This window comes from Heptranchias perlo, unplaced genomic scaffold (assembly GCF_035084215.1).
Source record: "Heptranchias perlo isolate sHepPer1 unplaced genomic scaffold, sHepPer1.hap1 HAP1_SCAFFOLD_52, whole genome shotgun sequence".
Lineage (NCBI taxonomy): Eukaryota > Metazoa > Chordata > Chondrichthyes > Hexanchiformes > Hexanchidae > Heptranchias > Heptranchias perlo.
In genome coordinates, this window is record NW_027139537.1 from 1,129,050 (window position 1) to 1,142,832 (window position 13,783).

At 45.8% G+C, this 13,783-nt stretch overlaps 1 pseudogene; it reads right to left on the bottom strand.

Annotated features, from left to right (window-relative positions):
- LOC137314528 (zinc finger protein 585A-like) overlaps positions 1-13,783 on the bottom strand; it is a 915,457-nt pseudogene that overhangs the window by 633,950 nt on the left and 267,724 nt on the right.

The window sequence follows — 13,783 nt, forward strand, 5'->3', positions numbered from 1 at the left end:
GTCTCCCATTGTGACGTCAGAGGCCCAGCGACAGGGTCACGAGACTCAGTCATCCGGTCCCACAGCGCTGATTCTGCCGGATATCCGGGGCTGGATGGTCCCCAATGGAGCACTGGGTCAATGCATAGACAGGAAGGGCCCAGGGTGGGGCTAAGTCTGTGCTGCAGTGGGACACTGGATCAATGTACAGACAGGAAGGGCCCAGGGTGGGGCTCAGTCTGGGCTGCAGTGGAGCACTGGGTCAATGTACAGGCAGGAAGGGCCCAGGGTGGGGGCTCAGTCTGGGCTTCAGTGGGACACTGGATCAATGTAAAGACAGGAAGGGCCCAGGGTGGGGCTCAGTCTGGGCTGCAGTGGGACACTGGGTCAATGTACAGACAGGAAGGGCCCAGGGTGGGGCTCATTCTGGGCTGCAGTGGGACACTGGGTCAATGTACAGAGAGGAAGGGCCCAGGGTGGGGCTGCATTCTTACATCCACTGAAACAAAGGGGGCCCTGATTTAACATCTCATCAGGGAACGCAGCGTTAAATGGAAAATAGAATCAGCAGAGTGGAAAACGAGCTGCCGATTCGCTGTCGCCCGTTTTGCTCTAACGCCCGAGGTGAATTTATTCTTTCAATCTGTTCCCCAGGCTGGCGATCTAATGGGGTTAAATTGTCAGATATCTGGATCGTGAATCTTAAATTCATCTCACCAATCTGCAGTCGTGTGAGATACTGATCTGAACTATAATGTGATCATCAGTGATCCAGCTAATGTGAAATTACGGTAATACTCTCAGCTGCTTTTACAATCGGTTATTCATTGTGTTAATTATCTGCTGATTGATTATTTGTTATTAAAATTGCTACTTGACCCTGTCTACAACTGTTTATATGTACTTATCATTGGCGTATTCAATGTTTATATTATAATAATTATGATTTTCAAGTCAATAAACCATTGTTGTGCATGATTTGCTGACTGACTTCTTTGAAGATTTGGTAAGAAAGCGTGAATCCATTCACTCAGTAGCTTGTGGGGATCCTAATTAATGGTTGGTGAGGTGAACTCATTCATTCTGAACTGGGAGATGCAACACAGTTCAGCGAGCAATATTAGGCTTCATTCACTTCCAGACATAGGCTGGGAGGTTAAACCCAGACGGTTCTTGGTGAGCAGGTAAGGTGAAGGGGTCAAAGGTTCATCTGGCCCCTTACCATGTATTTGTTGGGACACTGAATATCAGCGTTCCAACGGGCTAATAACACACAACCCTCTGGTTCAGAAGTGATTGTGCTCCCACTGAACCACAGCTAACACTAGTATGGAATGAAATCTAAATCCACCTGTATGAATGAGCCACGCTACAGATCTCAAGATATGAACCAGTTTGAAGATACAATGTACATGAAGATCTCAGAGTGACAGCACCTGGTCTCGGGGAAGACCCCAGTTTCAGGACTGAGAACTAAACCAGTGCATCGTGACAGTAGACAGGATGGGAAAAGCCGAATCTGTGGAGGTACAAACCCAGGATCAGTCTGCCCAGTGAGGAGAGGATACAGCTCTGTATCTCCTCAAGTTATCCAATCCTCCATTGGCATCATTAAATAAACCTCAATGTTTCTGGATCAAATTCAAAAAATGATTCATTGTTGGTTATCTGCTAAAAACGGAGAGCAAATGTCATACCTGGTTATCAAATAGTGTGTGTCTGACTCTATGTCCAGATGCAGCCCCTCCCCCCATTATAGAAAGAGAGTCTCTGCCTGATCTAAGCGAGCACTTTAAGCCGCAGTTATAACGCGATAGAAACAGTCTGCACTTTCCCTCCCCATGGTTTTCTCGAGGGAGGATGAGCTGTCTGTTTCTCTTGCTCCCCCTCTATCGGTTTCCACCTCTCTCTCCTTCTGTTTCTCCCTAATTCTCTGTTTTTATTTGTTATTTCTCGTTCTCTGATCTTCATAGAATCATAGAAGTAATAACGTCACAGATGATTGTAAAAATGAAAATGATAACTGAAACAGAGGGGAATAAAGTTACAGAAAGTAGTTAAATTGGACATGATAACTGGGTCAATGTGCAGACAGGAAGTGTTCAGGGTAACAAGTATCCCTCTGTACAGTGTGTGTCCCTCCCAGTGAGGAGTCGGACTCTGCAACAAGTGACTCGACAACCCTCCAAAATCTCTGCGCTCCTCCAATTCTGGCCTCTTGCACATCCCCCACTCCCTTTGCTCCACCATTGGCGGCCGTGCCTTTAGCTGTCCAGGCCCTAATTTCTGGAATTCCCTGCCGAAACCTCTCCGCCTCTCTCTCCTCCTTTAATACTCTCCTTAAAACCTACCTCTTTGGCCAAGCTTTTGGTCACCTGTCCTAATAACTCCTTGTGTGGCTCGGTGTCACATGAATCGCTCCTGTGAAGCGCCCTGTGACGTTGTACTGCTACAAAGGTGCAATATAAATGTAAGTTGTTGTCTCTGTGCTGTGTTAATAAAATTCCACCGCTTACTTCAGCTCAGGCCTGACCTCGTTATTTCTTTTTAAATGGTGTTCGTGTTTTAAAATATTCAATAAAGGCCCCTGGAAATTCCATCCCTCCTCCTCCAAGCGGCATCGCAGACGTGACTGTTTGGTCTGGTGAACTGTGTGTGTCTGTGTGTTTGTGGGGGGTTTTAATCGGGAGGCTGGATGTGCAGTTTACACAAAATGATGTGATGGACTGTGAGCAAAAGAGCTCAGCTGGGACCCCACAAAATGGCCTCCCGACATGCAACACAAAATGGCCTCCCGACATGCAACACAAAATGGCCGCCATGCACCTGTCGCAAAATGGCTGACGTGAACCCGTCGCAAAATCACAGAATGATACATCACAAAAGGAAGCCATTCGGCCCATCGTGCCGGTGTCGGCTCTTTTAAAAAGCTCACCAGATGGTCCCATTAACCTGATCTTTCCCCGTGGCCAAAACATTTTTCTTTTCCAGTAATTATCTAATTCACTTTTGAAAGTTACTATTGAATCTGCTTCCACCTCCCTTTCGGACACTCAACTGCAGATCATTTCAACTCGCTGCATAAAAAAATAATCCTTCCTCATGTCACCCCTGGCTCTTTTAACAATTATTTTGAATCTGTGTCCTCTGGTGACCGACCCTCTGCCACTGGAAACAATTTCTCCTTATTTACTCCATCAAAACCCCTCAAATGGCCGCTCTCCCCTCAAAGATGTCGAATCTCCCCGAAACACAAGCATCATTTTGAAATTATAACAAACCCTCAAAGCCCGTACAGGGGTTCACGTTTCTGTCGTTAATTTCCTCTCAGCCCCTGTTTGTCTCACTCTGGGTTCACGTGTTTGTATAACATTGCAGGCCGGGCTACTTTAACCCCAGGCTTTAACCTGATTAAATCACAACGGTCACAATCGAACAGGAACATGTTAAACCGAGGCCCCAAAACCAGGACCCAGAGAGGAAATTAAAGCCCAGGGCAATAAACAGACCGAACTCACGTGGACCTTATTTGAGTGCAGCCTGTGGGCAGGCCTCGGTCGGTTCCCTCTGGAGGCGGCCTCGGTCAGTCCACTCTGCGGGAGGAGGACTCGGTTGGTCCCCTCTGAGGGAGGCCTCCATCCGTCCCCTCCAGGGAAGGAGACCTCTGTTCGTCCCCACTGGGGGCGGCATCGGTCGCCCTGGAGGTATTCCAGAATTACATTCTTTATATTAAGACCACCACAGCAACGACTAATGCAACAACAACAACTTGTATTGGTACGGTGGCCATCTTGGACAAAATTGCCGATGGTACGGCAGTCATCTTGGTCGAAATGGCGGCAGGTACCGCGCAGAGTGCCCCCAGTGATACCGCAGTGACCTCAGAATGTCGCAGTGAACCTACAGTGAATCCAGAGTGAACCCAGTGACCACAGAATGCAACCAGTCAACCGAGGGTCATCCCAGAGCGCATCCTGGGATTCCAGAGGGCACCCAGTCACCCCGGAGTGATCCTAGGGTGCACCCAGGGAACCCAGAGTGCACCCAGTCACGCCATATTGATCTGAAAGTGCAGACAGGGATTCCTGAGTGCACCCAGGGATCCCAGACTTCACTTAGTGATCCCACACTGCACCCACTCACCCCAGATTGATCCAAGAGTGGCATTCTTTATATTTAGACTACCACCACGGCAACTTGAATTTATAATATATATATATGTGTATTTGCACACGGCCAGCATGGAGGCAAGAATGGCAGCCATCTTGGACAAAATGGTGGCAAGCATAGACACCATCTTGGACAAAATTGCGACAAGTATGTTGGCCATCTTGGACAAAGTGGCCGCAAGTGTGGCGGCCATCTTGCACTAAATGGCGGCAAGAACACCAGCCATCTTGGACGAATTGGCAGCAAGTACGTCAGCCATCTAGGACAAAATGGAGGCAAGAACAGCAGCCATCTTGGGATAAATTGGCGGCAAGTACGTAGGACATCTTGGACAAAATTACGGCATGTAGGGCAGCCACCTTGGAGAAAATGGCTGCACGTACGGCCATCTTCGAAAAAATGGTGGCAAGGAAGTCTGCCACCTTGGACAAAAGAACCACAAGAACAGTGGTCATCTTCGACAAATTTGTGGCAAGTGCATAGGCAACCTTGGACAAAATGGCGGCAAGTACGGCGGCCATAATCGACAAAATTGTGGCAAGTACGGCAGCCATCTTCAAGAAAATGAACGCAAGTGCGGCGGCCACCCTAGACAAAATGGCGGCAAGTACGGCGGCCAAAATGGAACAAATGGCGGCAAATATGGCGGCCTTCATGGACAAAAAGGCGGCAAATACGGCGACAATTTTCGACAAAATGGCGGCATTTACGGAGGCCAACTTGGTCAAAATGGCAGCAAATACGGCGACCATCTTGTACAAAATGGCGGGAAGCACAGCGGTCATCTTGGACAAAATGGCGACAAGTACGGCGGCAATCCTGGACAAAATTGCCTTAATTACGGTGGTCTTGCACAAAATGCCTGTTAGTACGGCCGCCATCTTGGAGAAAAGGTCAGCAAGTTGGAAGTCATCTTGGACAAAATGGCGGCAAATACGCTGCCATGTAGGACTAAATGTCAGCAAGTACCGTGCAGATACCACAGTGACCCCAGAATGTCCCAGTGACTCCACAGTACACCAGAGTGCACCCAGTCCTGGAACTCCCTACCGAACAGCACTGTGGGAGAACCTTCACCACACGGGCTGCAGAGGTTCAAGATGTGGAGATGCCGGTGATGGACTGGGGTTGTCAAATGTAAGGAATCTTACAACACCAGGTTGTAGTCCAAAAGTTTTATTTGAAAATCACAAGCTTTCGGAGATTATCTCCTTCGTCAGGTGAGTGAATGGAAGGTTCTCAAATCGCATATCTTATATTAGGCTGGGACATGATCACACCAATCAAAGGTGTCGTTGGTGTTCAGACAGGTTAGCCACGGAAAACAGTACATACCAGAATACTGAATACACATTGGGTCAGATCACAAAGCCAGAGAGAGAAAGAGACCCGAAAGGCAGAGAGAGAGAGAGAGAATGTCCAGTTGTATTAAAAACAGATAACTTTTTTTTTGCTGGTGGGGTTACGTGTAGCGTAAAAAGTTATCTGTTTTTAATACAACTTTATATTTAGACCACCACCACAACAACTACTACTACAAGAACAACAACTTGTATTTATATTATACATATTTCATATATATATATATGGTATATATATATATATATATGTATTTAAATAAGGCCAAAATGGCGGCATGTACGGCCGCCAACTGGGACAAAATGGCGGCAACTACGGCAGTTACGTTGGACACAATGACGGCAAATACCGCACAGGTTGTCCTCAGTGATCCGATAGTGACCCCAGAATGTCCCAGTGACCCCACAATGGCCCCAGTGTGCACCCAGTCAGCCGAGAGGGATCCCAAAGTGCATCCAGTCATCCCGGAGTGATCCCAGAGCGCACCTAGGAATCCCAGATTGCAAGCTGTCACCCCGGATTAATCGCAGAGTGCGCCCAGGGATCCAAGATTGCACACAGTCACCCAGAGTGAACTCAGGGTGCACCCAGTGACCCCAGAGAGCGCCCAGACACCCCAGAGTGATCCTAGAGTGGCAGTCTTTACATTTTGTCCACCACCACAACAACTACTATTACCAGAACAACAACTTGAATTAATGATATATATATATATATATATGTGTGTATTTAAGCAAGACTAGCGTGACGATAAATATGGCAGCCATCTTGGACAAAATGGTCACAAGTTTTGCGGCTCTCTGGCACAAATGTCGGCAAGTACGGCGGCCATTTTGGACAAAATGGTGGAAACCACAGCGGCCAGCTTGGAGAAAATATCAGCAAGTAAGGTGGCCATCTTGGGCAAAATGGCGGCAATTACAGCAGCCATCTTGGACGAAATAGCGGCAAGTATCTCACGGCTGGTCGACAGGAACAGAGGAGGCCATTCAGCCCCTTGGGCCTGTTGCACAGTTAAGGGAGGCCATTCAGCCCCTCATGCCGGTTACACGGGAAAAGGAGAAGGCCATTCAGCCACTCGAGCCAGTTACAACAGTACTGGAGCCCGATCAGCCCATCAAGCATGTCACATAGGAACAGGAGGAGATAGATATATTTCGTAATACTAAAGGGATCAAGGGATATGGGGAAAAGCGGGAACAGGATACTGAGTTCGATGATTAGCCATGATCATTTTGAATAATGGAGCAGTCCCGAAAGGCCGAATGGCCTACTCTTGCTCCTATTTTCTATGATTCGATGACTGCCCACCAGCCATTTCGTTGAAGTCCAGCTGAGCTCTATGGAGTCGCCATTGTGAGCAACTATTCACGTGTCTTCAGCAGAGCAAATCCTGCCTCAACAAGTCAGATTACCAAAAAAAATTTAGTCAGAATCAGATTTATGATCATTTCATGGCTGTCAGCTGCTAACATACAATGTACTTTCCGTCCCCTGGGAAGTGTAGGGGATGGAGAGTGAAATGGGATTTATTTCTAGTGCTTGAAACCCTTCAGTTCTTTCTATGATTTCACGAATTTAACAATTAGATTGCATGGGTATTTCACCGCGTTCTTCAGCTCCTCTCTGAATTTAGTCTGGGTCAGGACATAAATACACGTGTTTGTGCAGGAACTGAGAAGCTGCAGCATAACTGATGTCTCTTGTGTGATATAACCAGGGTCAGTGTAGGAGTAGTAATATCGCATGTCTGCAATTCGCGCATAAATGTTAAATACAACCTTTGTCAAGCATAATAATATAAAACTGCCCGATATACTGAAGAGTAAAATGATGGATTTCTTTCGGTTCTCCATCTCTGGGTCTTTGCGATTCTCTCCATTGCTCTGGCCTCGGAGTCCCCTGCGGACTCGACTGGACACTAAAATACGCCTGACAGTTAGAACATTGAGCAGCAAAATCAGACAGACTGGGGCACAAGGAGTGAAAATGAGACGAAACATATCAAATGCGGCCCATGCGGGGGAAGCACGGAAGTTCGATTTTGTCGCACAACCCCAGCGAACATAATCGATTATATGGTAAGGTTTAAATGTAAAGTACCAGGGGACACTCACTGCACAGCCCAGCACACTCACTGTTCCCAGAACCACAGCCGCCGTTCTCTCGGTGCAATAATTAGTTTTCAGCTTCTCACAACAAATGGCCACAAATCGATCAAAGGTGAAAGCGACTGTGAACCAGACAGAAACATTTGTGGCTGCATTACTCAAGGAGGCAATGAAACTACACACTGGAGTAATGAGCAGGAATGACACTGCGAAATACATTGCATTAATTTGGCTCAATATCACCTCAGCGATAACGACCATGAGATCGGCCACTGCCATTCCGACCAGGTAGACACTGATACATTTGGAGAGACCGCACTTTCCTCGGGACATGATCACAATCGCCACCAAGTTAACTGTACGAGAGAGAAAATGAAGCAGAGAAATTACTGATCAGACCTGGAGCCAAAGCAGCAGTTTAAGAGGATCTGGGGTGAAATTTCCAGCTTTGTTGCTGCATCGAAGGGTGGAAAGTGATTGATTGACCTGGGCTGCGTTTTCAGAGAGACGTTTTTAAACACAATGATCAACAATGAATTGGGAGATGGACAGAGAAAGTGAACCAAGTGAGCACTGGATCCACTGGAAGGGCCGAGTGAGGAAGCAGTGCCGGAGGGGAAGGATCAGGATTATTACACAGTGGGAATCCAGAGGATTAAAGCCGGATATGGGCTCCAGATGCATGGGAAAAGAGAGCGAAGGGTTTTGAAGTTAAGGGGACATGGGGAGTAGCAGCTGGTTTGTTGCTCTGGGTTAAGTGAGCCGACAGGGGCTGGCACGAAACGGGAAAGGCAGCTGGAGACTGAGCCAGTGAGTGAGATTGGGAGGGAGACAAGGAAAAATACATGTAGGAGCTGGAGGGGAGTCAGGAGTCGTAGGTTTGGGAAAGTGGACCAACTGAAGTAAGGGATGAGGAGACAGAGGATTCAATGCAATAGGGGGAGAGGCTGGGATTCACACGGAGAGAATGCAGCAGAGTGTTAGAGGAAATCTAATCTCTTGGTCCCAGTAACACAATCCAACAAATACATTCAACAGCTCATTTCTGTGGTTATTGATGTCAGGGAACCTGTATCGGTATAAAATGTGTTGAATAAATTTACTTTGTGCATTCAAATAAAATTACATTTGTACGTATTAATAAAATCAACCTCATTGTTTACTGAATTCAGCCGAGCTTTAAAAATACAGCATCGGAATAATTCATTACGATTAAGAAATTTCTGATGCTATTTTTGAAGTAAATTTTAATTATGTTTTGTGTTAAGTTGGAAAACAAGGAACATTCACAAAAACAGAATGAGGACCTGACAGGGATATAAACATGAGGAGCGAGTCCCACAATAAAAACTCACCCAATCTGACCACATCATAATAACACCTTCAAATCACATTTTCTCTGTTTAATTGTGCTGGAAGTTTCAGCAGTTCATTCTGATGAATTATTCACACCACAGCCTCTCGCTTTCCCTCTCACTCGCCCTCTCTATCACTCACTCTCTTCTCTATCTCAAATCCGTTTTATATCCGATTAAATCCTATCATCCTGTGCCTGCATTCTGGTCACCAGCCCCGTGATCCACCGATCCTATTCTCAGTGTCGGTTTGTTAAACATTGAAGCCTCTGTGCAATAGTTTAATGTTTCTACAGATCATCAGATTATCCACCTGTTCACCTACACTGTTCACTTCATCTGCAAATCATGGAATAAACAGAATCGAAAGCCTCTTCCAGACAGACCTCTCAAAAATTGAGATTCCTTCTCCTATAATTATAAAGTAAAGGGATAGATGGCGGGATTGTTCAATTAACAAAACCCCAAAATCACACTTATAATATACAGATACATAGAAGGTGTCCTGATTCTAACAGGGACAATGCAAACTTATACAACATAACATCAAAACATTTCAATTTACAATCAAGTTCAGTGAGAGACAATGAATTCATCCACAGTTAATCAGAGAAGGAGATGTGAAAGTGTCAGCAGCAAACTCAGTTCAGTAACCAGACATCTGAAGCGGCGTCAGATACACACACAATGAAATAATATTTCATAACAGTGATCACCAATAAATACATTGAAATCCCAGTTAAACTGAAGCATGTTATTGGGTAGGGAGGACAATGCACTTGTATCACTGAGACCTTGAGCTGTCTTATTATCAATCACTGAAAACACTTTGATGAAAGTATATTCCAGGACAGGTTAGTTCCACAACATGAAACTATTAAAAGTTCCTGATGGTCTGATACCATCTCTTAGGCCAGACATCTGATTCCAATACATTCAGTAAAGAGAATAATCCAGTAACAATGCCAATGTTGGATATAGAAAGATCACGACCGATACAATGTAACTCCTTCAGACCGAAGTTTTAGAAGTCAAGGACATACCATAAGAACATAAGAACATAAGAAATAGGAGCAGGAGCAGGCCAATCGGCCCCTCGAGCCTGCTCCGCCATTCAATAAGATCATGGCTGATCTGATCCTAACCTCAAATCTAAATGCATGACCAATTTCCTGCCCGGTCCCCGTAACCCCTAATTCCCTTTACTTATAGGAAACTGTCTATTTCTGTTTTAAATTTATTTAATGATGTAGCTTCCACAGCTTCCTGTGGCAGCAAATTCCACAGACCTACTACCCTCTGAGTGAAGAAGTTTCTCCTCATCTCAGTTTTGAAAGAGCAGCACCTGATTCTAAGATTATGCCCCCTAGTTCTGGTTTCACCCATCCTTGTGAACATCCTTACCGCATCCACCCGATCAAGCCCCTTCACAATCTTATATGTTTCAATAAGATCGCCTCTCATTCTTCTGAACTCCAATGAGTAGAGTCCCAATCTACTCAACCTCTCCTGATATGTCCACCCCCTCATCCCCGGGATTAACCGAGTGAACCTTCTTTGTACTGCCTCGAGAGCAAGTATGTCTTTTCTTAAGTATGGAGACCAAAACTGTATGCAGTATTCCAGGTGCGGTCTCACCAATACCTTATATAACTGCAGCAATACCTCCCTGTTTTTATATTCTATCCCCCTAGCAATAAAAACCATCATTCCTTTGGCCTTCTTGATCACCTGCTGCACCTGCAAACTAACTTTTTGATTTTCTTGCACGAGGACCCCCAGATCTCTTTGTACTGCAGTACTTTCCAGTTGCTCGCCATTAAGATAAGAACTTGCTCTCCGATTTTTCCTGCCAAAGTGCATAACCTCACATTTTCCAATATTGTATTGCATCTGCCAAATCTCCGCCCACTCACCCAGCCTGTCTATATCCCCTTGTAGGTTTTTTATGTCCTCCTCACTCTCTACTTTGCCTCCCATCTTTGTATCATCTGCAAACTTTGATATGTTACACTCGGTCCCCTCCTCCAAATCGTTATTATAGATTGTAAAGAGTTGGGGACCCAGCACCGACCCCTGCGGAACACCACTGGCTACAGGTTGCCAGTCCGAGAATGAACCATTTATCCCAACTCTCTGCTTCCTGTTAGATAACCAATCCAAAACCAATCCAAAAGACTCCAAAATTTTACCCACCACAGATGTTAAGCTAACTGGTCTATAATTTCCAGCCTTCTGCCTACTACCCTTTTTAAATAAGGGTGTTACAATGGCAGTTTTCCAACCTGCCGGGACCTTTGCCGAGTCCAGAGAATTTTGGAAAATTATTACCAAAGCATCCACAATCCCTGCTGCCACTTCGTTCAAGACCCTAGGATGCAAGCAATCAGGTCCAGGGGATTTATCCGCCTTGAGTCCCATTAATTTACTGAGTACCAAATTCCTTCGTGATTTTAATCGTATTTAGCTCCTCCCCCCCTAGAGCCCCCTGTTTGTCCAGTGTTGGGATATTCTTAGTGTCAAAATACCATTATTCAAAATACCATTATTCAAAATATATTCAGTACAGAGAATAAGCAAGTAACAATGGCAGGGCTGGATATACAAAAATCATTACAGATATATTGCAGCAGCAACAGTGCTGAAAGAGCAGAGACTTAACACATTCAATCACTCAATCGACAGAACAGTACAGGCGACTGCGTGGAACACGTAGGGAGAAAATACAATTTGCCAAGCACAGCAGCAAAGTTAGCAGCGATTTACACAAATAACAGCTCAGATAACGGCTTACCCGGAACTCCAACGGCTGCAAGAACAGGATAATAAATGCGTTGTATCTGAGGAATCACTAAATCATGCATTTCTATGAGAAGCACTGACTTCTGTTGGTCTGGAAAACAAGGCTCCAGCAGGCACTCTGAGCTGATCCATTCCAACAAGCCCTGATTTATACAGGGGATAAGTCTCCACTGACACGGTTTTACCCCTGATCATTGCTATTAGTTACAGTCAGTTTAACAAACAAATTACTTCAGCAGCTTTGACTCCAATGTAAATAATGTGGTGAATAAAACACAAACATCTCAAAGTCCAGGTCATTATCTTAATCAGATCTCTCTCAGGAATAAAGTTTCAATCTGTTCTCGTACAAGACTGATCCAGTAATAATGAGCGGCTCCATTTACAGTTTTTATATAATTGTATTGATAATGTTCAGTCCTGGTGATTCATTTATAAATGTTACCGATTCTCTGCGGTGTGCACTGAACCCAGGGACACAAGCAGACCAGTTTTACTCTGTTCCTGCAGTTTCCCAGTTAAAATATGAATTGTGAGTCTCTGACACGAGGACAGTTAAAGGGCAGGTTGAGGATTGCAGCCTGGAAATGACTGTGGGTGATATTTGGGGACGGACACTGAACGTGTCCCATTGACATTCCTCTCTCCGCTATTTTACTGCAGATGTTTACCCGTTTATTCTACACTGGTTAACGGCTCCAGCAAAATTGTTCCCCTGTAAAACCGAGCTGAGTTCATGATCCGATTTGATCTCCATCACAAAGGCCACGTGATTCCCTCACCCGCCTCCATTCCTTCCTCGGCCCATTGCCATTGAAACCCTCATCAATGGCTCTGTCCCCCGAGACTCCATTGCTCCAATGCACTCCTGACCGGCCACCCAATACCCACCTTCTATAAACATGAGCTCGTCCAAAACTGTGTAGTCCGTGTCCAACCAGCACCAGGTCCTGCTCGGCCTCACTGACCCTCACTGGCTCCCAGTTCCATATCCCTTAAATTTAAAATTCTCATCCTTGGGTTTAAATTCCTCCATGTTCCTCCCCTCCCCGTCTCCAAACCTGGAGACAACCCACCCGTCACCTCCTCATTCATCGAACACTGGCCTCTTTTGCTGGGACTACCGTCACTTGGTTCCACTCACCTCTCTGATCACAGCCAGGAGAAGCTTCTCTTCCCGCCCTATCACCGTTATCTCTGATCTTTCTAAAGGTTCAATCCTTGGTTCCCTCCTCTTCCTCATCTACATGCTGCCCTTTGGTGACACAGTCCGCAGACACGGACCAGCTTTCAGATGGACGCTGACAAAACCACCGCCTCTCTTGACCCTTCCAATGTCTTTGTGTTGTCAGATCCACATTCTGATTTAGATGAGCCACAATTTCCTCCTGGTAAAAATTGGGAAGTCATGATCTTTGGCCCCAAAATCTCCACATCCGTGCCACAGATTCCGTACCCATCGCAGGCTTTTTGATTGGTGAGCGGATCGCCAATCACCAAAGCCCTTACTGACCTGCATTGGATCCCATCCTCCTAAGCATGTAGCTTATTTTTATTATTTCTTATATTTATTCCATGAGGGCCTCACCCCTCTCTATCTCTATAACCTCCTCCAGTCCAACACCCCCTCCCAAACACTCTGCTCCTCCACCTGTGGTCGCTTGTGCATCCGTAGTCCATTTGTCCTACTTTTGACAGCCATAGATAAGGTAGATAGTCAAAGTTTTTTCCCAAAGGTAGGGGAGTCTATAACGAGGGGGCATAGATTTAAGGTGGGAGGGGAGAGATACAAAAGGGTCCAGAGGGGCAATTTTTTCACTCAAAGGGTGGTGAGTGTCTGGAACGAGCTGCCAGAGGCAGTAGTAGAGGCGGGTACAATCTTGTCTTTCAAAAAGCATTTGGACAGTTACATGGGTAAGATGGGTATGGAGGGATATAGGCCAAGTGCAGACAATTGGGACTAGCTTAGTGTTATAAACTGTGCGACATGGACATGTTGGGCCGAAG